This window comes from Chiloscyllium punctatum, chromosome 24, assembly GCF_047496795.1.
Source record: "Chiloscyllium punctatum isolate Juve2018m chromosome 24, sChiPun1.3, whole genome shotgun sequence".
NCBI classification, from domain to species: Eukaryota; Metazoa; Chordata; class Chondrichthyes; order Orectolobiformes; family Hemiscylliidae; genus Chiloscyllium; species Chiloscyllium punctatum.
In genome coordinates, this window is record NC_092762.1 from 43,446,144 (window position 1) to 43,469,308 (window position 23,165).

The 23,165-nt window shown below is 54.2% G+C and overlaps 13 non-coding genes across 13 annotated transcripts; all 13 read right to left on the reverse strand.

Moving 5' to 3' along the window:
- Positions 1-1,366: 1,366 nt before the first annotated feature.
- Positions 1,367-1,439, reverse strand: trnak-cuu (transfer RNA lysine (anticodon CUU)). The gene has a single exon. It is a non-coding gene; the product is annotated as a tRNA-Lys (tRNA).
- A 1,676-nt stretch (positions 1,440-3,115) lies between these two features.
- trnak-cuu (transfer RNA lysine (anticodon CUU)) lies at positions 3,116-3,188 on the reverse strand. Its single transcript has one exon. It is a non-coding gene; the product is annotated as a tRNA-Lys (tRNA).
- A 1,676-nt stretch (positions 3,189-4,864) lies between these two features.
- trnak-cuu (transfer RNA lysine (anticodon CUU)) lies at positions 4,865-4,937 on the reverse strand. The gene has a single exon. It is a non-coding gene; the product is annotated as a tRNA-Lys (tRNA).
- Positions 4,938-6,613: 1,676 nt separating this feature from the next.
- On the reverse strand, positions 6,614-6,686 carry trnak-cuu (transfer RNA lysine (anticodon CUU)). Its single transcript has one exon. It is a non-coding gene; the product is annotated as a tRNA-Lys (tRNA).
- A 1,676-nt stretch (positions 6,687-8,362) lies between these two features.
- trnak-cuu (transfer RNA lysine (anticodon CUU)) lies at positions 8,363-8,435 on the reverse strand. The gene has a single exon. It is a non-coding gene; the product is annotated as a tRNA-Lys (tRNA).
- A 1,676-nt stretch (positions 8,436-10,111) lies between these two features.
- Positions 10,112-10,184, reverse strand: trnak-cuu (transfer RNA lysine (anticodon CUU)). The gene has a single exon. It is a non-coding gene; the product is annotated as a tRNA-Lys (tRNA).
- Positions 10,185-11,860: 1,676 nt separating this feature from the next.
- On the reverse strand, positions 11,861-11,933 carry trnak-cuu (transfer RNA lysine (anticodon CUU)). The gene has a single exon. It is a non-coding gene; the product is annotated as a tRNA-Lys (tRNA).
- A 1,676-nt stretch (positions 11,934-13,609) lies between these two features.
- On the reverse strand, positions 13,610-13,682 carry trnak-cuu (transfer RNA lysine (anticodon CUU)). The gene has a single exon. It is a non-coding gene; the product is annotated as a tRNA-Lys (tRNA).
- A 1,676-nt stretch (positions 13,683-15,358) lies between these two features.
- trnak-cuu (transfer RNA lysine (anticodon CUU)) lies at positions 15,359-15,431 on the reverse strand. The gene has a single exon. It is a non-coding gene; the product is annotated as a tRNA-Lys (tRNA).
- Positions 15,432-17,107: 1,676 nt separating this feature from the next.
- On the reverse strand, positions 17,108-17,180 carry trnak-cuu (transfer RNA lysine (anticodon CUU)). Its single transcript has one exon. It is a non-coding gene; the product is annotated as a tRNA-Lys (tRNA).
- A 1,676-nt stretch (positions 17,181-18,856) lies between these two features.
- On the reverse strand, positions 18,857-18,929 carry trnak-cuu (transfer RNA lysine (anticodon CUU)). The gene has a single exon. It is a non-coding gene; the product is annotated as a tRNA-Lys (tRNA).
- Positions 18,930-20,605: 1,676 nt separating this feature from the next.
- Positions 20,606-20,678, reverse strand: trnak-cuu (transfer RNA lysine (anticodon CUU)). The gene has a single exon. It is a non-coding gene; the product is annotated as a tRNA-Lys (tRNA).
- Positions 20,679-22,353: 1,675 nt separating this feature from the next.
- trnak-cuu (transfer RNA lysine (anticodon CUU)) lies at positions 22,354-22,426 on the reverse strand. Its single transcript has one exon. It is a non-coding gene; the product is annotated as a tRNA-Lys (tRNA).
- Positions 22,427-23,165: the final 739 nt, after the last annotated feature.

Sequence of the window (23,165 nt, forward strand, 5' to 3'; positions counted from 1 at the left end):
TCAACAAGAACAAAACAAGAACACAAAATGCTGGAGAAGCGCATCGGTTCTGTCGGTATTTGTGAGCGATTAGTTTTGCTTCGCCATCGATTTATGGGTCTGTTTCTGAGAAGTGAATCGAATTGGAAGAGCGTGGTAGGAGGCCCTTCGGCCCGTCCAGTCCACAGCGCTCCATTCTCTTCCGGCAAAGCAACTTTTCCCATGGCTAATCCAGCGAGCCGACACATCCGTGTGATGCTGTGGGCAATTTGGCGTGGGCGAACTAGCTAACAAGTCCACCTTTCATCTTTGGTCGCTGGGAGGAACCCGGAGTAAACACACGGAGAACGTGCAAACTCCACGTTGACAGTCGCCCAAGGGTGGAATCCAATCGACTCGCCAGTATTGAGAAGAAGTGCCACCCTCAGCAACCGACAACACTCATTCACCACAGACAGGTAAATGTTCGCCGGCAATTTCTGTTAGCCCTCATCACCGTGACAACGAGTCGACTTCAAGTCTCTCCCCATCACAGCATCACCGCACCTCGTAAAACACCACAGCACGCACGCAATTCGACACCGGTCCGTCACCTTGCGCACACTTCAGCCCCTCATCATCAACCCTCCAACACCACGCACAGTCCCTACCCCCAGCATCCACTCTCCGCTCGACACAATCCACCGCACCACAAGCCGCAGACACCGACACTCCCACACGCACTGCCACGTCGCCATCAGCTCCAAACCAAGGAAGGTGTGCATGAAGGTTCCGTTTGACGTGTCTGAGTTGATTTGAAAAAAAAGCAGACCATCGATGAGAGCAGTCTCCATAAATCGAAGCTTCAGTACCTGCAAATATAATCAGGATTTCACTGCTGCCTCCCAGCGCCACGGACCCTTGTCGGATTCGAGTCTCGGGCGACTCCCTGTGTGGAGTTTGCACATTCTCCCCGTGTCTGCGTGGATTTCGTCCGACGGATCCGGTTTCCTCCCACAGTCCAAAGGAGTGCAGCGCAGGTGTTTTGGCCATGCTAAATTGCCCCTTGTTTTCAGGCATGTGCAGGTTCGGTGCAAATACAGAGTCACGAGGTGGGGGTTTAGGTGTGTGGGGGACACTCTTGGGAGAGTCGGTAGCCTGTTTCCACAGTCGAGGGATTCTATGCTAATTTCTGATTTCGCGCATTTCGAGGACCTTAAAGAGATCAATTCAAACAGAAGCCACGCGTTCCGCGAGTATGGTAGCAACTGCGACAGTTCGGAAATGCAGGCAAAACCGCCCTGTGCTTGCTTCTCACCGCTACAATGCGAAGGCCATTGAGTCTGATTTGCGAGCACTGCACTGCGCCTTCGCTGTTGTCTCGTGGCAGTGCAATTTAAAAGCGACCCGCCCGAGCAGGGACTTGAACCCTGGACCCTCAGATTAAGAGTCTGATGCTCTACCGACTGAGCTACCCGGGCTCGTGGCAGGCCGCCTGCCCGGCTACGGCTTTCCCTGCCTGGGCTGGAAAAGACGTTCGCGCTTCACACTCTCGCGCAGCCATTCTGACACAATCCACACAATTCAGTCGGAAAGACTGACAGCCCCGACTGTGCAGGGCCGATTCCAAGCCGCCGTCTCTCTTCGTCACCCCCACTCCATTGCCGCACCGTCCTCTCTCTACTGTAACAACCCTCCTCAACACACACCTCTGGCACCGTCAAAACCATCAGCAAGCTTACAACACAGCAGCGCCAAAGTAAGAACGGTGCTCATGAGACGGCTTCATCATCAACAAGAACAAAACAAGAACACAAAATGCTGGAGAAGCGCATCGGTTCTGTCGGTATTTGTGAGCGATTAGTTTTGCTTCGCCATCGATTTATGGGTCTGTTTCTGAGAAGTGAATCGAATTGGAAGAGCGTGGTAGGAGGCCCTTCGGCCCGTCCAGTCCACAGCGCTCCATTCTCTTCCGGCAAAGCAACTTTTCCCATGGCTAATCCAGCGAGCCGACACATCCGTGTGATGCTGTGGGCAATTTGGCGTGGGCGAACTAGCTAACAAGTCCACCTTTCATCTTTGGTCGCTGGGAGGAACCCGGAGTAAACACACGGAGAACGTGCAAACTCCACGTTGACAGTCGCCCAAGGGTGGAATCCAATCGACTCGCCAGTATTGAGAAGAAGTGCCACCCTCAGCAACCGACAACACTCATTCACCACAGACAGGTAAATGTTCGCCGGCAATTTCTGTTAGCCCTCATCACCGTGACAACGAGTCGACTTCAAGTCTCTCCCCATCACAGCATCACCGCACCTCGTAAAACACCACAGCACGCACGCAATTCGACACCGGTCCGTCACCTTGCGCACACTTCAGCCCCTCATCATCAACCCTCCAACACCACGCACAGTCCCTACCCCCAGCATCCACTCTCCGCTCGACACAATCCACCGCACCACAAGCCGCAGACACCGACACTCCCACACGCACTGCCACGTCGCCATCAGCTCCAAACCAAGGAAGGTGTGCATGAAGGTTCCGTTTGACGTGTCTGAGTTGATTTGAAAAAAAAGCAGACCATCGATGAGAGCAGTCTCCATAAATCGAAGCTTCAGTACCTGCAAATATAATCAGGATTTCACTGCTGCCTCCCAGCGCCACGGACCCTTGTCGGATTCGAGTCTCGGGCGACTCCCTGTGTGGAGTTTGCACATTCTCCCCGTGTCTGCGTGGATTTCGTCCGACGGATCCGGTTTCCTCCCACAGTCCAAAGGAGTGCAGCGCAGGTGTTTTGGCCATGCTAAATTGCCCCTTGTTTTCAGGCATGTGCAGGTTCGGTGCAAATACAGAGTCACGAGGTGGGGGTTTAGGTGTGTGGGGGACACTCTTGGGAGAGTCGGTAGCCTGTTTCCACAGTCGAGGGATTCTATGCTAATTTCTGATTTCGCGCATTTCGAGGACCTTAAAGAGATCAATTCAAACAGAAGCCACGCGTTCCGCGAGTATGGTAGCAACTGCGACAGTTCGGAAATGCAGGCAAAACCGCCCTGTGCTTGCTTCTCACCGCTACAATGCGAAGGCCATTGAGTCTGATTTGCGAGCACTGCACTGCGCCTTCGCTGTTGTCTCGTGGCAGTGCAATTTAAAAGCGACCCGCCCGAGCAGGGACTTGAACCCTGGACCCTCAGATTAAGAGTCTGATGCTCTACCGACTGAGCTACCCGGGCTCGTGGCAGGCCGCCTGCCCGGCTACGGCTTTCCCTGCCTGGGCTGGAAAAGACGTTCGCGCTTCACACTCTCGCGCAGCCATTCTGACACAATCCACACAATTCAGTCGGAAAGACTGGCAGCCCCGACTGTGCAGGGCCGATTCCAAGCCGCCGTCTCTCTTCGTCACCCCCACTCCATTGCCGCACCGTCCTCTCTCTACTGTAACAACCCTCCTCAACACACACCTCTGGCACCGTCAAAACCATCAGCAAGCTTACAACACAGCAGCGCCAAAGTAAGAACGGTGCTCATGAGACGGCTTCATCATCAACAAGAACAAAACAAGAACACAAAATGCTGGAGAAGCGCATCGGTTCTGTCGGTATTTGTGAGCGATTAGTTTTGCTTCGCCATCGATTTATGGGTCTGTTTCTGAGAAGTGAATCGAATTGGAAGAGCGTGGCAGGAGGACCTTCGGCCCGTCCAGTCCACAGCGCTCCATTCTCTTCCTGCAAAGCAACTTTTCCCATGGCTAATCCAGCGAGCCGACACATCCGTGTGATGCTGTGGGCAATTTGGCGTGGGCGAACTAGCTAACAAGTCCACCTTTCATCTTTGGTCGCTGGGAGGAACCCGGAGTAAACACACGGAGAACGTGCAAACTCCACGTTGACAGTCGCCCAAGGGTGGAATCCAATCGACTCGCCAGTATTGAGAAGAAGTGCCACCCTCAGCAACCGACAACACTCATTCACCACAGACAGGTAAATGTTCGCCGGCAATTTCTGTTAGCCCTCATCACCGTGACAACGAGTCGACTTCAAGTCTCTCCCCATCACAGCATCACCGCACCTCGTAAAACACCACAGCACGCACGCAATTCGACACCGGTCCGTCACCTTGCGCACACTTCAGCCCCTCATCATCAACCCTCCAACACCACGCACAGTCCCTACCCCCAGCATCCACTCTCCGCTCGACACAATCCACCGCACCACAAGCCGCAGACACCGACACTCCCACACGCACTGCCACGTCGCCATCAGCTCCAAACCAAGGAAGGTGTGCATGAAGGTTCCGTTTGACGTGTCTGAGTTGATTTGAAAAAAAAGCAGACCATCGATGAGAGCAGTCTCCATAAATCGAAGCTTCAGTACCTGCAAATATAATCAGGATTTCACTGCTGCCTCCCAGCGCCACGGACCCTTGTCGGATTCGAGTCTCGGGCGACTCCCAGTGTGGAGTTTGCACATTCTCCCCGTGTCTGCGTGGATTTCGTCCGACGGATCCGGTTTCCTCCCACAGTCCAAAGGAGTGCAGCGCAGGTGTTTTGGCCATGCTAAATTGCCCCTTGTTTTCAGGCATGTGCAGGTTCGGTGCAAATACAGAGTCACGAGGTGGGGGTTTAGGTGTGTGGGGGACACTCTTGGGAGAGTCGGTAGCCTGTTTCCACAGTCGAGGGATTCTATGCTAATTTCTGATTTCGCGCATTTCGAGGACCTTAAAGAGATCAATTCAAACAGAAGCCACGCGTTCCGCGAGTATGGTAGCAACTGCGACAGTTCGGAAATGCAGGCAAAACCGCCCTGTGCTTGCTTCTCACCGCTACAATGCGAAGGCCATTGAGTCTGATTTGCGAGCACTGCACTGCGCCTTCGCTGTTGTCTCGTGGCAGTGCAATTTAAAAGCGACCCGCCCGAGCAGGGACTTGAACCCTGGACCCTCAGATTAAGAGTCTGATGCTCTACCGACTGAGCTACCCGGGCTCGTGGCAGGCCGCCTGCCCGGCTACGGCTTTCCCTGCCTGGGCTGGAAAAGACGTTCGCGCTTCACACTCTCGCGCAGCCATTCTGACACAATCCACACAATTCAGTCGGAAAGACTGGCAGCCCCGACTGTGCAGGGCCGATTCCAAGCCGCCGTCTCTCTTCGTCACCCCCACTCCATTGCCGCACCGTCCTCTCTCTACTGTAACAACCCTCCTCAACACACACCTCTGGCACCGTCAAAACCATCAGCAAGCTTACAACACAGCAGCGCCAAAGTAAGAACGGTGCTCATGAGACGGCTTCATCATCAACAAGAACAAAACAAGAACACAAAATGCTGGAGAAGCGCATCGGTTCTGTCGGTATTTGTGAGCGATTAGTTTTGCTTCGCCATCGATTTATGGGTCTGTTTCTGAGAAGTGAATCGAATTGGAAGAGCGTGGCAGGAGGACCTTCGGCCCGTCCAGTCCACAGCGCTCCATTCTCTTCCTGCAAAGCAACTTTTCCCATGGCTAATCCAGCGAGCCGACACATCCGTGTGATGCTGTGGGCAATTTGGCGTGGGCGAACTAGCTAACAAGTCCACCTTTCATCTTTGGTCGCTGGGAGGAACCCGGAGTAAACACACGGAGAACGTGCAAACTCCACGTTGACAGTCGCCCAAGGGTGGAATCCAATCGACTCGCCAGTATTGAGAAGAAGTGCCACCCTCAGCAACCGACAACACTCATTCACCACAGACAGGTAAATGTTCGCCGGCAATTTCTGTTAGCCCTCATCACCGTGACAACGAGTCGACTTCAAGTCTCTCCCCATCACAGCATCACCGCACCTCGTAAAACACCACAGCACGCACGCAATTCGACACCGGTCCGTCACCTTGCGCACACTTCAGCCCCTCATCATCAACCCTCCAACACCACGCACAGTCCCTACCCCCAGCATCCACTCTCCGCTCGACACAATCCACCGCACCACAAGCCGCAGACACCGACACTCCCACACGCACTGCCACGTCGCCATCAGCTCCAAACCAAGGAAGGTGTGCATGAAGGTTCCGTTTGACGTGTCTGAGTTGATTTGAAAAAAAAGCAGACCATCGATGAGAGCAGTCTCCATAAATCGAAGCTTCAGTACCTGCAAATATAATCAGGATTTCACTGCTGCCTCCCAGCGCCACGGACCCTTGTCGGATTCGAGTCTCGGGCGACTCCCAGTGTGGAGTTTGCACATTCTCCCCGTGTCTGCGTGGATTTCGTCCGACGGATCCGGTTTCCTCCCACAGTCCAAAGGAGTGCAGCGCAGGTGTTTTGGCCATGCTAAATTGCCCCTTGTTTTCAGGCATGTGCAGGTTCGGTGCAAATACAGAGTCACGAGGTGGGGGTTTAGGTGTGTGGGGGACACTCTTGGGAGAGTCGGTAGCCTGTTTCCACAGTCGAGGGATTCTATGCTAATTTCTGATTTCGCGCATTTCGAGGACCTTAAAGAGATCAATTCAAACAGAAGCCACGCGTTCCGCGAGTATGGTAGCAACTGCGACAGTTCGGAAATGCAGGCAAAACCGCCCTGTGCTTGCTTCCCACCGCGACAATGTGAAGGCCATTGAGTCTGATTTGCGAGCACTGCACTGCGCCTTCGCTGTTGTCCCGTGGCAGTGCAATTTAAAAGCGACCCGCCCGAGCAGGGACTTGAACCCTGGACCCTCAGATTAAGAGTCTGATGCTCTACCGACTGAGCTACCCGGGCTCGTGGCAGGCCGCCTGCCCGGCTACGGCTTTCCCTGCCTGGGCTGGAAAAGACGTTCGCGCTTCACACTCTCGCGCAGCCATTCTGACACAATCCACACAATTCAGTCGGAAAGACTGACAGCCCCGACTGTGCAGGGCCGATTCCAAGCCGCCGTCTCTCTTCGTCACCCCCACTCCATTGCCGCACCGTCCTCTCTCTACTGTAACAACCCTCCTCAACACACACCTCTGGCACCGTCAAAACCATCAGCAAGCTTACAACACAGCAGCGCCAAAGTAAGAACGGTGCTCATGAGACGGCTTCATCATCAACAAGAACAAAACAAGAACACAAAATGCTGGAGAAGCGCATCGGTTCTGTCGGTATTTGTGAGCGATTAGTTTTGCTTCGCCATCGATTTATGGGTCTGTTTCTGAGAAGTGAATCGAATTGGAAGAGCGTGGTAGGAGGCCCTTCGGCCCGTCCAGTCCACAGCGCTCCATTCTCTTCCGGCAAAGCAACTTTTCCCATGGCTAATCCAGCGAGCCGACACATCCGTGTGATGCTGTGGGCAATTTGGCGTGGGCGAACTAGCTAACAAGTCCACCTTTCATCTTTGGTCGCTGGGAGGAACCCGGAGTAAACACACGGAGAACGTGCAAACTCCACGTTGACAGTCGCCCAAGGGTGGAATCCAATCGACTCGCCAGTATTGAGAAGAAGTGCCACCCTCAGCAACCGACAACACTCATTCACCACAGACAGGTAAATGTTCGCCGGCAATTTCTGTTAGCCCTCATCACCGTGACAACGAGTCGACTTCAAGTCTCTCCCCATCACAGCATCACCGCACCTCGTAAAACACCACAGCACGCACGCAATTCGACACCGGTCCGTCACCTTGCGCACACTTCAGCCCCTCATCATCAACCCTCCAACACCACGCACAGTCCCTACCCCCAGCATCCACTCTCCGCTCGACACAATCCACCGCACCACAAGCCGCAGACACCGACACTCCCACACGCACTGCCACGTCGCCATCAGCTCCAAACCAAGGAAGGTGTGCATGAAGGTTCCGTTTGACGTGTCTGAGTTGATTTGAAAAAAAAGCAGACCATCGATGAGAGCAGTCTCCATAAATCGAAGCTTCAGTACCTGCAAATATAATCAGGATTTCACTGCTGCCTCCCAGCGCCACGGACCCTTGTCGGATTCGAGTCTCGGGCGACTCCCTGTGTGGAGTTTGCACATTCTCCCCGTGTCTGCGTGGATTTCGTCCGACGGATCCGGTTTCCTCCCACAGTCCAAAGGAGTGCAGCGCAGGTGTTTTGGCCATGCTAAATTGCCCCTTGTTTTCAGGCATGTGCAGGTTCGGTGCAAATACAGAGTCACGAGGTGGGGGTTTAGGTGTGTGGGGGACACTCTTGGGAGAGTCGGTAGCCTGTTTCCACAGTCGAGGGATTCTATGCTAATTTCTGATTTCGCGCATTTCGAGGACCTTAAAGAGATCAATTCAAACAGAAGCCACGCGTTCCGCGAGTATGGTAGCAACTGCGACAGTTCGGAAATGCAGGCAAAACCGCCCTGTGCTTGCTTCTCACCGCTACAATGCGAAGGCCATTGAGTCTGATTTGCGAGCACTGCACTGCGCCTTCGCTGTTGTCTCGTGGCAGTGCAATTTAAAAGCGACCCGCCCGAGCAGGGACTTGAACCCTGGACCCTCAGATTAAGAGTCTGATGCTCTACCGACTGAGCTACCCGGGCTCGTGGCAGGCCGCCTGCCCGGCTACGGCTTTCCCTGCCTGGGCTGGAAAAGACGTTCGCGCTTCACACTCTCGCGCAGCCATTCTGACACAATCCACACAATTCAGTCGGAAAGACTGGCAGCCCCGACTGTGCAGGGCCGATTCCAAGCCGCCGTCTCTCTTCGTCACCCCCACTCCATTGCCGCACCGTCCTCTCTCTACTGTAACAACCCTCCTCAACACACACCTCTGGCACCGTCAAAACCATCAGCAAGCTTACAACACAGCAGCGCCAAAGTAAGAACGGTGCTCATGAGACGGCTTCATCATCAACAAGAACAAAACAAGAACACAAAATGCTGGAGAAGCGCATCGGTTCTGTCGGTATTTGTGAGCGATTAGTTTTGCTTCGCCATCGATTTATGGGTCTGTTTCTGAGAAGTGAATCGAATTGGAAGAGCGTGGTAGGAGGCCCTTCGGCCCGTCCAGTCCACAGCGCTCCATTCTCTTCCGGCAAAGCAACTTTTCCCATGGCTAATCCAGCGAGCCGACACATCCGTGTGATGCTGTGGGCAATTTGGCGTGGGCGAACTAGCTAACAAGTCCACCTTTCATCTTTGGTCGCTGGGAGGAACCCGGAGTAAACACACGGAGAACGTGCAAACTCCACGTTGACAGTCGCCCAAGGGTGGAATCCAATCGACTCGCCAGTATTGAGAAGAAGTGCCACCCTCAGCAACCGACAACACTCATTCACCACAGACAGGTAAATGTTCGCCGGCAATTTCTGTTAGCCCTCATCACCGTGACAACGAGTCGACTTCAAGTCTCTCCCCATCACAGCATCACCGCACCTCGTAAAACACCACAGCACGCACGCAATTCGACACCGGTCCGTCACCTTGCGCACACTTCAGCCCCTCATCATCAACCCTCCAACACCACGCACAGTCCCTACCCCCAGCATCCACTCTCCGCTCGACACAATCCACCGCACCACAAGCCGCAGACACCGACACTCCCACACGCACTGCCACGTCGCCATCAGCTCCAAACCAAGGAAGGTGTGCATGAAGGTTCCGTTTGACGTGTCTGAGTTGATTTGAAAAAAAAGCAGACCATCGATGAGAGCAGTCTCCATAAATCGAAGCTTCAGTACCTGCAAATATAATCAGGATTTCACTGCTGCCTCCCAGCGCCACGGACCCTTGTCGGATTCGAGTCTCGGGCGACTCCCTGTGTGGAGTTTGCACATTCTCCCCGTGTCTGCGTGGATTTCGTCCGACGGATCCGGTTTCCTCCCACAGTCCAAAGGAGTGCAGCGCAGGTGTTTTGGCCATGCTAAATTGCCCCTTGTTTTCAGGCATGTGCAGGTTCGGTGCAAATACAGAGTCACGAGGTGGGGGTTTAGGTGTGTGGGGGACACTCTTGGGAGAGTCGGTAGCCTGTTTCCACAGTCGAGGGATTCTATGCTAATTTCTGATTTCGCGCATTTCGAGGACCTTAAAGAGATCAATTCAAACAGAAGCCACGCGTTCCGCGAGTATGGTAGCAACTGCGACAGTTCGGAAATGCAGGCAAAACCGCCCTGTGCTTGCTTCCCACCGCTACAATGTGAAGGCCATTGAGTCTGATTTGCGAGCACTGCACTGCGCCTTCGCTGTTGTCTCGTGGCAGTGCAATTTAAAAGCGACCCGCCCGAGCAGGGACTTGAACCCTGGACCCTCAGATTAAGAGTCTGATGCTCTACCGACTGAGCTACCCGGGCTCGTGGCAGGCCGCCTGCCCGGCTACGGCTTTCCCTGCCTGGGCTGGAAAAGACGTTCGCGCTTCACACTCTCGCGCAGCCATTCTGACACAATCCACACAATTCAGTCGGAAAGACTGGCAGCCCCGACTGTGCAGGGCCGATTCCAAGCCGCCGTCTCTCTTCGTCACCCCCACTCCATTGCCGCACCGTCCTCTCTCTACTGTAACAACCCTCCTCAACACACACCTCTGGCACCGTCAAAACCATCAGCAAGCTTACAACACAGCAGCGCCAAAGTAAGAACGGTGCTCATGAGACGGCTTCATCATCAACAAGAACAAAACAAGAACACAAAATGCTGGAGAAGCGCATCGGTTCTGTCGGTATTTGTGAGCGATTAGTTTTGCTTCGCCATCGATTTATGGGTCTGTTTCTGAGAAGTGAATCGAATTGGAAGAGCGTGGCAGGAGGACCTTCGGCCCGTCCAGTCCACAGCGCTCCATTCTCTTCCTGCAAAGCAACTTTTCCCATGGCTAATCCAGCGAGCCGACACATCCGTGTGATGCTGTGGGCAATTTGGCGTGGGCGAACTAGCTAACAAGTCCACCTTTCATCTTTGGTCGCTGGGAGGAACCCGGAGTAAACACACGGAGAACGTGCAAACTCCACGTTGACAGTCGCCCAAGGGTGGAATCCAATCGACTCGCCAGTATTGAGAAGAAGTGCCACCCTCAGCAACCGACAACACTCATTCACCACAGACAGGTAAATGTTCGCCGGCAATTTCTGTTAGCCCTCATCACCGTGACAACGAGTCGACTTCAAGTCTCTCCCCATCACAGCATCACCGCACCTCGTAAAACACCACAGCACGCACGCAATTCGACACCGGTCCGTCACCTTGCGCACACTTCAGCCCCTCATCATCAACCCTCCAACACCACGCACAGTCCCTACCCCCAGCATCCACTCTCCGCTCGACACAATCCACCGCACCACAAGCCGCAGACACCGACACTCCCACACGCACTGCCACGTCGCCATCAGCTCCAAACCAAGGAAGGTGTGCATGAAGGTTCCGTTTGACGTGTCTGAGTTGATTTGAAAAAAAAGCAGACCATCGATGAGAGCAGTCTCCATAAATCGAAGCTTCAGTACCTGCAAATATAATCAGGATTTCACTGCTGCCTCCCAGCGCCACGGACCCTTGTCGGATTCGAGTCTCGGGCGACTCCCAGTGTGGAGTTTGCACATTCTCCCCGTGTCTGCGTGGATTTCGTCCGACGGATCCGGTTTCCTCCCACAGTCCAAAGGAGTGCAGCGCAGGTGTTTTGGCCATGCTAAATTGCCCCTTGTTTTCAGGCATGTGCAGGTTCGGTGCAAATACAGAGTCACGAGGTGGGGGTTTAGGTGTGTGGGGGACACTCTTGGGAGAGTCGGTAGCCTGTTTCCACAGTCGAGGGATTCTATGCTAATTTCTGATTTCGCGCATTTCGAGGACCTTAAAGAGATCAATTCAAACAGAAGCCACGCGTTCCGCGAGTATGGTAGCAACTGCGACAGTTCGGAAATGCAGGCAAAACCGCCCTGTGCTTGCTTCCCACCGCGACAATGTGAAGGCCATTGAGTCTGATTTGCGAGCACTGCACTGCGCCTTCGCTGTTGTCCCGTGGCAGTGCAATTTAAAAGCGACCCGCCCGAGCAGGGACTTGAACCCTGGACCCTCAGATTAAGAGTCTGATGCTCTACCGACTGAGCTACCCGGGCTCGTGGCAGGCCGCCTGCCCGGCTACGGCTTTCCCTGCCTGGGCTGGAAAAGACGTTCGCGCTTCACACTCTCGCGCAGCCATTCTGACACAATCCACACAATTCAGTCGGAAAGACTGACAGCCCCGACTGTGCAGGGCCGATTCCAAGCCGCCGTCTCTCTTCGTCACCCCCACTCCATTGCCGCACCGTCCTCTCTCTACTGTAACAACCCTCCTCAACACACACCTCTGGCACCGTCAAAACCATCAGCAAGCTTACAACACAGCAGCGCCAAAGTAAGAACGGTGCTCATGAGACGGCTTCATCATCAACAAGAACAAAACAAGAACACAAAATGCTGGAGAAGCGCATCGGTTCTGTCGGTATTTGTGAGCGATTAGTTTTGCTTCGCCATCGATTTATGGGTCTGTTTCTGAGAAGTGAATCGAATTGGAAGAGCGTGGTAGGAGGCCCTTCGGCCCGTCCAGTCCACAGCGCTCCATTCTCTTCCGGCAAAGCAACTTTTCCCATGGCTAATCCAGCGAGCCGACACATCCGTGTGATGCTGTGGGCAATTTGGCGTGGGCGAACTAGCTAACAAGTCCACCTTTCATCTTTGGTCGCTGGGAGGAACCCGGAGTAAACACACGGAGAACGTGCAAACTCCACGTTGACAGTCGCCCAAGGGTGGAATCCAATCGACTCGCCAGTATTGAGAAGAAGTGCCACCCTCAGCAACCGACAACACTCATTCACCACAGACAGGTAAATGTTCGCCGGCAATTTCTGTTAGCCCTCATCACCGTGACAACGAGTCGACTTCAAGTCTCTCCCCATCACAGCATCACCGCACCTCGTAAAACACCACAGCACGCACGCAATTCGACACCGGTCCGTCACCTTGCGCACACTTCAGCCCCTCATCATCAACCCTCCAACACCACGCACAGTCCCTACCCCCAGCATCCACTCTCCGCTCGACACAATCCACCGCACCACAAGCCGCAGACACCGACACTCCCACACGCACTGCCACGTCGCCATCAGCTCCAAACCAAGGAAGGTGTGCATGAAGGTTCCGTTTGACGTGTCTGAGTTGATTTGAAAAAAAAGCAGACCATCGATGAGAGCAGTCTCCATAAATCGAAGCTTCAGTACCTGCAAATATAATCAGGATTTCACTGCTGCCTCCCAGCGCCACGGACCCTTGTCGGATTCGAGTCTCGGGCGACTCCCTGTGTGGAGTTTGCACATTCTCCCCGTGTCTGCGTGGATTTCGTCCGACGGATCCGGTTTCCTCCCACAGTCCAAAGGAGTGCAGCGCAGGTGTTTTGGCCATGCTAAATTGCCCCTTGTTTTCAGGCATGTGCAGGTTCGGTGCAAATACAGAGTCACGAGGTGGGGGTTTAGGTGTGTGGGGGACACTCTTGGGAGAGTCGGTAGCCTGTTTCCACAGTCGAGGGATTCTATGCTAATTTCTGATTTCGCGCATTTCGAGGACCTTAAAGAGATCAATTCAAACAGAAGCCACGCGTTCCGCGAGTATGGTAGCAACTGCGACAGTTCGGAAATGCAGGCAAAACCGCCCTGTGCTTGCTTCTCACCGCTACAATGCGAAGGCCATTGAGTCTGATTTGCGAGCACTGCACTGCGCCTTCGCTGTTGTCTCGTGGCAGTGCAATTTAAAAGCGACCCGCCCGAGCAGGGACTTGAACCCTGGACCCTCAGATTAAGAGTCTGATGCTCTACCGACTGAGCTACCCGGGCTGGTGGCAGGCCGCCTGCCCGGCTACGGCTTTCCCTGCCTGGGCTGGAAAAGACGTTCGCGCTTCACACTCTCGCGCAGCCATTCTGACACAATCCACACAATTCAGTCGGAAAGACTGGCAGCCCCGACTGTGCAGGGCCGATTCCAAGCCGCCGTCTCTCTTCGTCACCCCCACTCCATTGCCGCACCGTCCTCTCTCTACTGTAACAACCCTCCTCAACACACACCTCTGGCACCGTCAAAACCATCAGCAAGCTTACAACACAGCAGCGCCAAAGTAAGAACGGTGCTCATGAGACGGCTTCATCATCAACAAGAACAAAACAAGAACACAAAATGCTGGAGAAGCGCATCGGTTCTGTCGGTATTTGTGAGCGATTAGTTTTGCTTCGCCATCGATTTATGGGTCTGTTTCTGAGAAGTGAATCGAATTGGAAGAGCGTGGCAGGAGGACCTTCGGCCCGTCCAGTCCACAGCGCTCCATTCTCTTCCTGCAAAGCAACTTTTCCCATGGCTAATCCAGCGAGCCGACACATCCGTGTGATGCTGTGGGCAATTTGGCGTGGGCGAACTAGCTAACAAGTCCACCTTTCATCTTTGGTCGCTGGGAGGAACCCGGAGTAAACACACGGAGAACGTGCAAACTCCACGTTGACAGTCGCCCAAGGGTGGAATCCAATCGACTCGCCAGTATTGAGAAGAAGTGCCACCCTCAGCAACCGACAACACTCATTCACCACAGACAGGTAAATGTTCGCCGGCAATTTCTGTTAGCCCTCATCACCGTGACAACGAGTCGACTTCAAGTCTCTCCCCATCACAGCATCACCGCACCTCGTAAAACACCACAGCACGCACGCAATTCGACACCGGTCCGTCACCTTGCGCACACTTCAGCCCCTCATCATCAACCCTCCAACACCACGCACAGTCCCTACCCCCAGCATCCACTCTCCGCTCGACACAATCCACCGCACCACAAGCCGCAGACACCGACACTCCCACACGCACTGCCACGTCGCCATCAGCTCCAAACCAAGGAAGGTGTGCATGAAGGTTCCGTTTGACGTGTCTGAGTTGATTTGAAAAAAAAGCAGACCATCGATGAGAGCAGTCTCCATAAATCGAAGCTTCAGTACCTGCAAATATAATCAGGATTTCACTGCTGCCTCCCAGCGCCACGGACCCTTGTCGGATTCGAGTCTCGGGCGACTCCCAGTGTGGAGTTTGCACATTCTCCCCGTGTCTGCGTGGATTTCGTCCGACGGATCCGGTTTCCTCCCACAGTCCAAAGGAGTGCAGCGCAGGTGTTTTGGCCATGCTAAATTGCCCCTTGTTTTCAGGCATGTGCAGGTTCGGTGCAAATACAGAGTCACGAGGTGGGGGTTTAGGTGTGTGGGGGACACTCTTGGGAGAGTCGGTAGCCTGTTTCCACAGTCGAGGGATTCTATGCTAATTTCTGATTTCGCGCATTTCGAGGACCTTAAAGAGATCAATTCAAACAGAAGCCACGCGTTCCGCGAGTATGGTAGCAACTGCGACAGTTCGGAAATGCAGGCAAAACCGCCCTGTGCTTGCTTCCCACCGCGACAATGTGAAGGCCATTGAGTCTGATTTGCGAGCACTGCACTGCGCCTTCGCTGTTGTCCCGTGGCAGTGCAATTTAAAAGCGACCCGCCCGAGCAGGGACTTGAACCCTGGACCCTCAGATTAAGAGTCTGATGCTCTACCGACTGAGCTACCCGGGCTCGTGGCAGGCCGCCTGCCCGGCTACGGCTTTCCCTGCCTGGGCTGGAAAAGACGTTCGCGCTTCACACTCTCGCGCAGCCATTCTGACACAATCCACACAATTCAGTCGGAAAGACTGACAGCCCCGACTGTGCAGGGCCGATTCCAAGCCGCCGTCTCTCTTCGTCACCCCCACTCCATTGCCGCACCGTCCTCTCTCTACTGTAACAACCCTCCTCAACACACACCTCTGGCACCGTCAAAACCATCAGCAAGCTTACAACACAGCAGCGCCAAAGTAAGAACGGTGCTCATGAGACGGCTTCATCATCAACAAGAACAAAACAAGAACACAAAATGCTGGAGAAGCGCATCGGTTCTGTCGGTATTTGTGAGCGATTAGTTTTGCTTCGCCATCGATTTATGGGTCTGTTTCTGAGAAGTGAATCGAATTGGAAGAGCGTGGTAGGAGGCCCTTCGGCCCGTCCAGTCCACAGCGCTCCATTCTCTTCCGGCAAAGCAACTTTTCCCATGGCTAATCCAGCGAGCCGACACATCCGTGTGATGCTGTGGGCAATTTGGCGTGGGCGAACTAGCTAACAAGTCCACCTTTCATCTTTGGTCGCTGGGAGGAACCCGGAGTAAACACACGGAGAACGTGCAAACTCCACGTTGACAGTCGCCCAAGGGTGGAATCCAATCGACTCGCCAGTATTGAGAAGAAGTGCCACCCTCAGCAACCGACAACACTCATTCACCACAGACAGGTAAATGTTCGCCGGCAATTTCTGTTAGCCCTCATCACCGTGACAACGAGTCGACTTCAAGTCTCTCCCCATCACAGCATCACCGCACCTCGTAAAACACCACAGCACGCACGCAATTCGACACCGGTCCGTCACCTTGCGCACACTTCAGCCCCTCATCATCAACCCTCCAACACCACGCACAGTCCCTACCCCCAGCATCCACTCTCCGCTCGACACAATCCACCGCACCACAAGCCGCAGACACCGACACTCCCACACGCACTGCCACGTCGCCATCAGCTCCAAACCAAGGAAGGTGTGCATGAAGGTTCCGTTTGACGTGTCTGAGTTGATTTGAAAAAAAAGCAGACCATCGATGAGAGCAGTCTCCATAAATCGAAGCTTCAGTACCTGCAAATATAATCAGGATTTCACTGCTGCCTCCCAGCGCCACGGACCCTTGTCGGATTCGAGTCTCGGGCGACTCCCTGTGTGGAGTTTGCACATTCTCCCCGTGTCTGCGTGGATTTCGTCCGACGGATCCGGTTTCCTCCCACAGTCCAAAGGAGTGCAGCGCAGGTGTTTTGGCCATGCTAAATTGCCCCTTGTTTTCAGGCATGTGCAGGTTCGGTGCAAATACAGAGTCACGAGGTGGGGGTTTAGGTGTGTGGGGGACACTCTTGGGAGAGTCGGTAGCCTGTTTCCACAGTCGAGGGATTCTATGCTAATTTCTGATTTCGCGCATTTCGAGGACCTTAAAGAGATCAATTCAAACAGAAGCCACGCGTTCCGCGAGTATGGTAGCAACTGCGACAGTTCGGAAATGCAGGCAAAACCGCCCTGTGCTTGCTTCTCACCGCTACAATGCGAAGGCCATTGAGTCTGATTTGCGAGCACTGCACTGCGCCTTCGCTGTTGTCTCGTGGCAGTGCAATTTAAAAGCGACCCGCCCGAGCAGGGACTTGAACCCTGGACCCTCAGATTAAGAGTCTGATGCTCTACCGACTGAGCTACCCGGGCTCGTGGCAGGCCGCCTGCCCGGCTACGGCTTTCCCTGCCTGGGCTGGAAAAGACGTTCGCGCTTCACACTCTCGCGCAGCCATTCTGACACAATCCACACAATTCAGTCGGAAAGACTGGCAGCCCCGACTGTGCAGGGCCGATTCCAAGCCGCCGTCTCTCTTCGTCACCCCCACTCCATTGCCGCACCGTCCTCTCTCTACTGTAACAACCCTCCTCAACACACACCTCTGGCACCGTCAAAACCATCAGCAAGCTTACAACACAGCAGCGCCAAAGTAAGAACGGTGCTCATGAGACGGCTTCATCATCAACAAGAACAAAACAAGAACACAAAATGCTGGAGAAGCGCATCGGTTCTGTCGGTATTTGTGAGCGATTAGTTTTGCTTCGCCATCGATTTATGGGTCTGTTTCTGAGAAGTGAATCGAATTGGAAGAGCGTGGTAGGAGGCCCTTCGGCCCGTCCAGTCCACAGCGCTCCATTCTCTTCCGGCAAAGCAACTTTTCCCATGGCTAATCCAGCGAGCCGACACATCCGTGTGATGCTGTGGGCAATTTGGCGTGGGCGAACTAGCTAACAAGTCCACCTTTCATCTTTGGTCGCTGGGAGGAACCCGGAGTAAACACACGGAGAACGTGCAAACTCCACGTTGACAGTCGCCCAAGGGTGGAATCCAATCGACTCGCCAGTATTGAGAAGAAGTGCCACCCTCAGCAACCGACAACACTCATTCACCACAGACAGGTAAATGTTCGCCGGCAATTTCTGTTAGCCCTCATCACCGTGACAACGAGTCGACTTCAAGTCTCTCCCCATCACAGCATCACCGCACCTCGTAAAACACCACAGCACGCACGCAATTCGACACCGGTCCGTCACCTTGCGCACACTTCAGCCCCTCATCATCAACCCTCCAACACCACGCACAGTCCCTACCCCCAGCATCCACTCTCCGCTCGACACAATCCACCGCACCACAAGCCGCAGACACCGACACTCCCACACGCACTGCCACGTCGCCATCAGCTCCAAACCAAGGAAGGTGTGCATGAAGGTTCCGTTTGACGTGTCTGAGTTGATTTGAAAAAAAAGCAGACCATCGATGAGAGCAGTCTCCATAAATCGAAGCTTCAGTACCTGCAAATATAATCAGGATTTCACTGCTGCCTCCCAGCGCCACGGACCCTTGTCGGATTCGAGTCTCGGGCGACTCCCAGTGTGGAGTTTGCACATTCTCCCCGTGTCTGCGTGGATTTCGTCCGACGGATCCGGTTTCCTCCCACAGTCCAAAGGAGTGCAGCGCAGGTGTTTTGGCCATGCTAAATTGCCCCTTGTTTTCAGGCATGTGCAGGTTCGGTGCAAATACAGAGTCACGAGGTGGGGGTTTAGGTGTGTGGGGGACACTCTTGGGAGAGTCGGTAGCCTGTTTCCACAGTCGAGGGATTCTATGCTAATTTCTGATTTCGCGCATTTCGAGGACCTTAAAGAGATCAATTCAAACAGAAGCCACGCGTTCCGCGAGTATGGTAGCAACTGCGACAGTTCGGAAATGCAGGCAAAACCGCCCTGTGCTTGCTTCCCACCGCGACAATGTGAAGGCCATTGAGTCTGATTTGCGAGCACTGCACTGCGCCTTCGCTGTTGTCCCGTGGCAGTGCAATTTAAAAGCGACCCGCCCGAGCAGGGACTTGAACCCTGGACCCTCAGATTAAGAGTCTGATGCTCTACCGACTGAGCTACCCGGGCTCGTGGCAGGCCGCCTGCCCGGCTACGGCTTTCCCTGCCTGGGCTGGAAAAGACGTTCGCGCTTCACACTCTCGCGCAGCCATTCTGACACAATCCACACAATTCAGTCGGAAAGACTGACAGCCCCGACTGTGCAGGGCCGATTCCAAGCCGCCGTCTCTCTTCGTCACCCCCACTCCATTGCCGCACCGTCCTCTCTCTACTGTAACAACCCTCCTCAACACACACCTCTGGCACCGTCAAAACCATCAGCAAGCTTACAACACAGCAGCGCCAAAGTAAGAACGGTGCTCATGAGACGGCTTCATCATCAACAAGAACAAAACAAGAACACAAAATGCTGGAGAAGCGCATCGGTTCTGTCGGTATTTGTGAGCGATTAGTTTTGCTTCGCCATCGATTTATGGGTCTGTTTCTGAGAAGTGAATCGAATTGGAAGAGCGTGGTAGGAGGCCCTTCGGCCCGTCCAGTCCACAGCGCTCCATTCTCTTCCGGCAAAGCAACTTTTCCCATGGCTAATCCAGCGAGCCGACACATCCGTGTGATGCTGTGGGCAATTTGGCGTGGGCGAACTAGCTAACAAGTCCACCTTTCATCTTTGGTCGCTGGGAGGAACCCGGAGTAAACACACGGAGAACGTGCAAACTCCACGTTGACAGTCGCCCAAGGGTGGAATCCAATCGACTCGCCAGTATTGAGAAGAAGTGCCACCCTCAGCAACCGACAACACTCATTCACCACAGACAGGTAAATGTTCGCCGGCAATTTCTGTTAGCCCTCATCACCGTGACAACGAGTCGACTTCAAGTCTCTCCCCATCACAGCATCACCGCACCTCGTAAAACACCACAGCACGCACGCAATTCGACACCGGTCCGTCACCTTGCGCACACTTCAGCCCCTCATCATCAACCCTCCAACACCACGCACAGTCCCTACCCCCAGCATCCACTCTCCGCTCGACACAATCCACCGCACCACAAGCCGCAGACACCGACACTCCCACACGCACTGCCACGTCGCCATCAGCTCCAAACCAAGGAAGGTGTGCATGAAGGTTCCGTTTGACGTGTCTGAGTTGATTTGAAAAAAAAGCAGACCATCGATGAGAGCAGTCTCCATAAATCGAAGCTTCAGTACCTGCAAATATAATCAGGATTTCACTGCTGCCTCCCAGCGCCACGGACCCTTGTCGGATTCGAGTCTCGGGCGACTCCCTGTGTGGAGTTTGCACATTCTCCCCGTGTCTGCGTGGATTTCGTCCGACGGATCCGGTTTCCTCCCACAGTCCAAAGGAGTGCAGCGCAGGTGTTTTGGCCATGCTAAATTGCCCCTTGTTTTCAGGCATGTGCAGGTTCGGTGCAAATACAGAGTCACGAGGTGGGGGTTTAGGTGTGTGGGGGACACTCTTGGGAGAGTCGGTAGCCTGTTTCCACAGTCGAGGGATTCTATGCTAATTTCTGATTTCGCGCATTTCGAGGACCTTAAAGAGATCAATTCAAACAGAAGCCACGCGTTCCGCGAGTATGGTAGCAACTGCGACAGTTCGGAAATGCAGGCAAAACCGCCCTGTGCTTGCTTCCCACCGCGACAATGTGAAGGCCATTGAGTCTGATTTGCGAGCACTGCACTGCGCCTTCGCTGTTGTCCCGTGGCAGTGCAATTTAAAAGCGACCCGCCCGAGCAGGGACTTGAACCCTGGACCCTCAGATTAAGAGTCTGATGCTCTACCGACTGAGCTACCCGGGCTCGTGGCAGGCCGCCTGCCCGGCTACGGCTTTCCCTGCCTGGGCTGGAAAAGACGTTCGCGCTTCACACTCTCGCGCAGCCATTCTGACACAATCCACACAATTCAGTCGGAAAGACTGACAGCCCCGACTGTGCGGGGCCGATTCCAAGCCGCCGTCTCTCTTCGTCACCCCCACTCCATTGCCGCACCGTCCTCTCTCTACTGTAACAACCCTCCTCAACACACACCTCTGGCACCGTCAAAACCATCAGCAAGCTTACAACACAGCAGCGCCAAAGTAAGAACGGTGCTCATGAGACGGCTTCATCATCAACAAGAACAAAACAAGAACACAAAATGCTGGAGAAGCGCATCGGTTCTGTCGGTATTTGTGAGCGATTAGTTTTGCTTCGCCATCGATTTATGGGTCTGTTTCTGAGAAGTGAATCGAATTGGAAGAGCGTGGCAGGAGGACCTTCGGCCCGTCCAGTCCACAGCGCTCCATTCTCTTCCTGCAAAGCAACTTTTCCCATGGCTAATCCAGCGAGCCGACACATCCGTGTGATGCTGTGGGCAATTTGGCGTGGGCGAACTAGCTAACAAGTCCACCTTTCATCTTTGGTCGCTGGGAGGAACCCGGAGTAAACACACGGAGAACGTGCAAACTCCACGTTGACAGTCGCCCAAGGGTGGAATCCAATCGACTCGCCAGTATTGAGAAGAAGTGCCACCCTCAGCAACCGACAACACTCATTCACCACAGACAGGTAAATGTTCGCCGGCAATTTCTGTTAGCCCTCATCACCGTGACAACGAGTCGACTTCAAGTCTCTCCCCATCACAGCATCACCGCACCTCGTAAAACACCACAGCACGCACGCAATTCGACACCGGTCCGTCACCTTGCGCACACTTCAGCCCCTCATCATCAACCCTCCAACACCACGCACAGTCCCTACCCCCAGCATCCACTCTCCGCTCGACACAATCCACCGCACCACAAGCCGCAGACACCGACACTCCCACACGCATTGCCACGTCGCCATCAGCTCCAAACCAAGGAAGGTGTGCATGAAGGTTCCGTTTGACGTGTCTGAGTTGATTTGAAAAAAAGCAGACCATCGATGAGAGCAGTCTCCATAAATCGAAGCTTCAGTACCTGCAAATATAATCAGGATTTCACTGCTGCCTCCCAGCGCCACGGACCCTTGTCGGATTCGAGTCTCGGGCGACTCCCTGTGTGGAGTTTGCACATTCTCCCCGTGTCTGCGTGGATTTCGTCCGACGGATCCGGTTTCCTCCCACAGTCCAAAGGAGTGCAGCGCAGGTGTTTTGGCCATGCTAAATTGCCCCTTGTTTTCAGGCATGTGCAGGTTCGGTGCAAGTACAGAGTCACGAGGTGGGGGTTTAGGTGTGTGGGGGACACTCTTGGGAGAGTCGGTAGCCTGTTTCCACAGTCGAGGGATTCTATGCTAATTTCTGATTTCGCGCATTTCGAGGACCTTAAAGAGATCAATTCAAACAGAAGCCACGCGTTCCGCGAGTATGGTAGCAACTGCGACAGTTCGGAAATGCAGGCAAAACCGCCCTGTGCTTGCTTCCCACCGCGACAATGTGAAGGCCATTGAGTCTGATTTGCGAGCACTGCACTGCGCCTTCGCTGTTGTCCCGTGGCAGTGCAATTTAAAAGCGACCCGCCCGAGCAGGGACTTGAACCCTGGACCCTCAGATTAAGAGTCTGATGCTCTACCGACTGAGCTACCCGGGCTCGTGGCAGGCCGCCTGCCCGGCTACGGCTTTCCCTGCCTGGGCTGGAAAAGACGTTCGCGCTTCACACTCTCGCGCAGCCATTCTGACACAATCCACACAATTCAGTCGGAAAGACTGACAGCCCCGACTGTGCGGGGCCGATTCCAAGCCGCCGTCTCTCTTCGTCACCCCCACTCCATTGCCGCACCGTCCTCTCTCTACTGTAACAACCCTCCTCAACACACACCTCTGGCACCGTCAAAACCATCAGCAAGCTTACAACACAGCAGCGCCAAAGTAAGAACGGTGCTCATGAGACGGCTTCATCATCAACAAGAACAAAACAAGAACACAAAATGCTGGAGAAGCGCATCGGTTCTGTCGGTATTTGTGAGCGATTAGTTTTGCTTCGCCATCGATTTATGGGTCTGTTTCTGAGAAGTGAATCGAATTGGAAGAGCGTGGCAGGAGGACCTTCGGCCCGTCCAGTCCACAGCGCTCCATTCTCTTCCTGCAAAGCAACTTTTCCCATGGCTAATCCAGCGAGCCGACACATCCGTGTGATGCTGTGGGCAATTTGGCGTGGGCGAACTAGCTAACAAGTCCACCTTTCATCTTTGGTCGCTGGGAGGAACCCGGAGTAAACACACGGAGAACGTGCAAACTCCACGTTGACAGTCGCCCAAGGGTGGAATCCAATCGACTCGCCAGTATTGAGAAGAAGTGCCACCCTCAGCAACCGACAACACTCATTCACC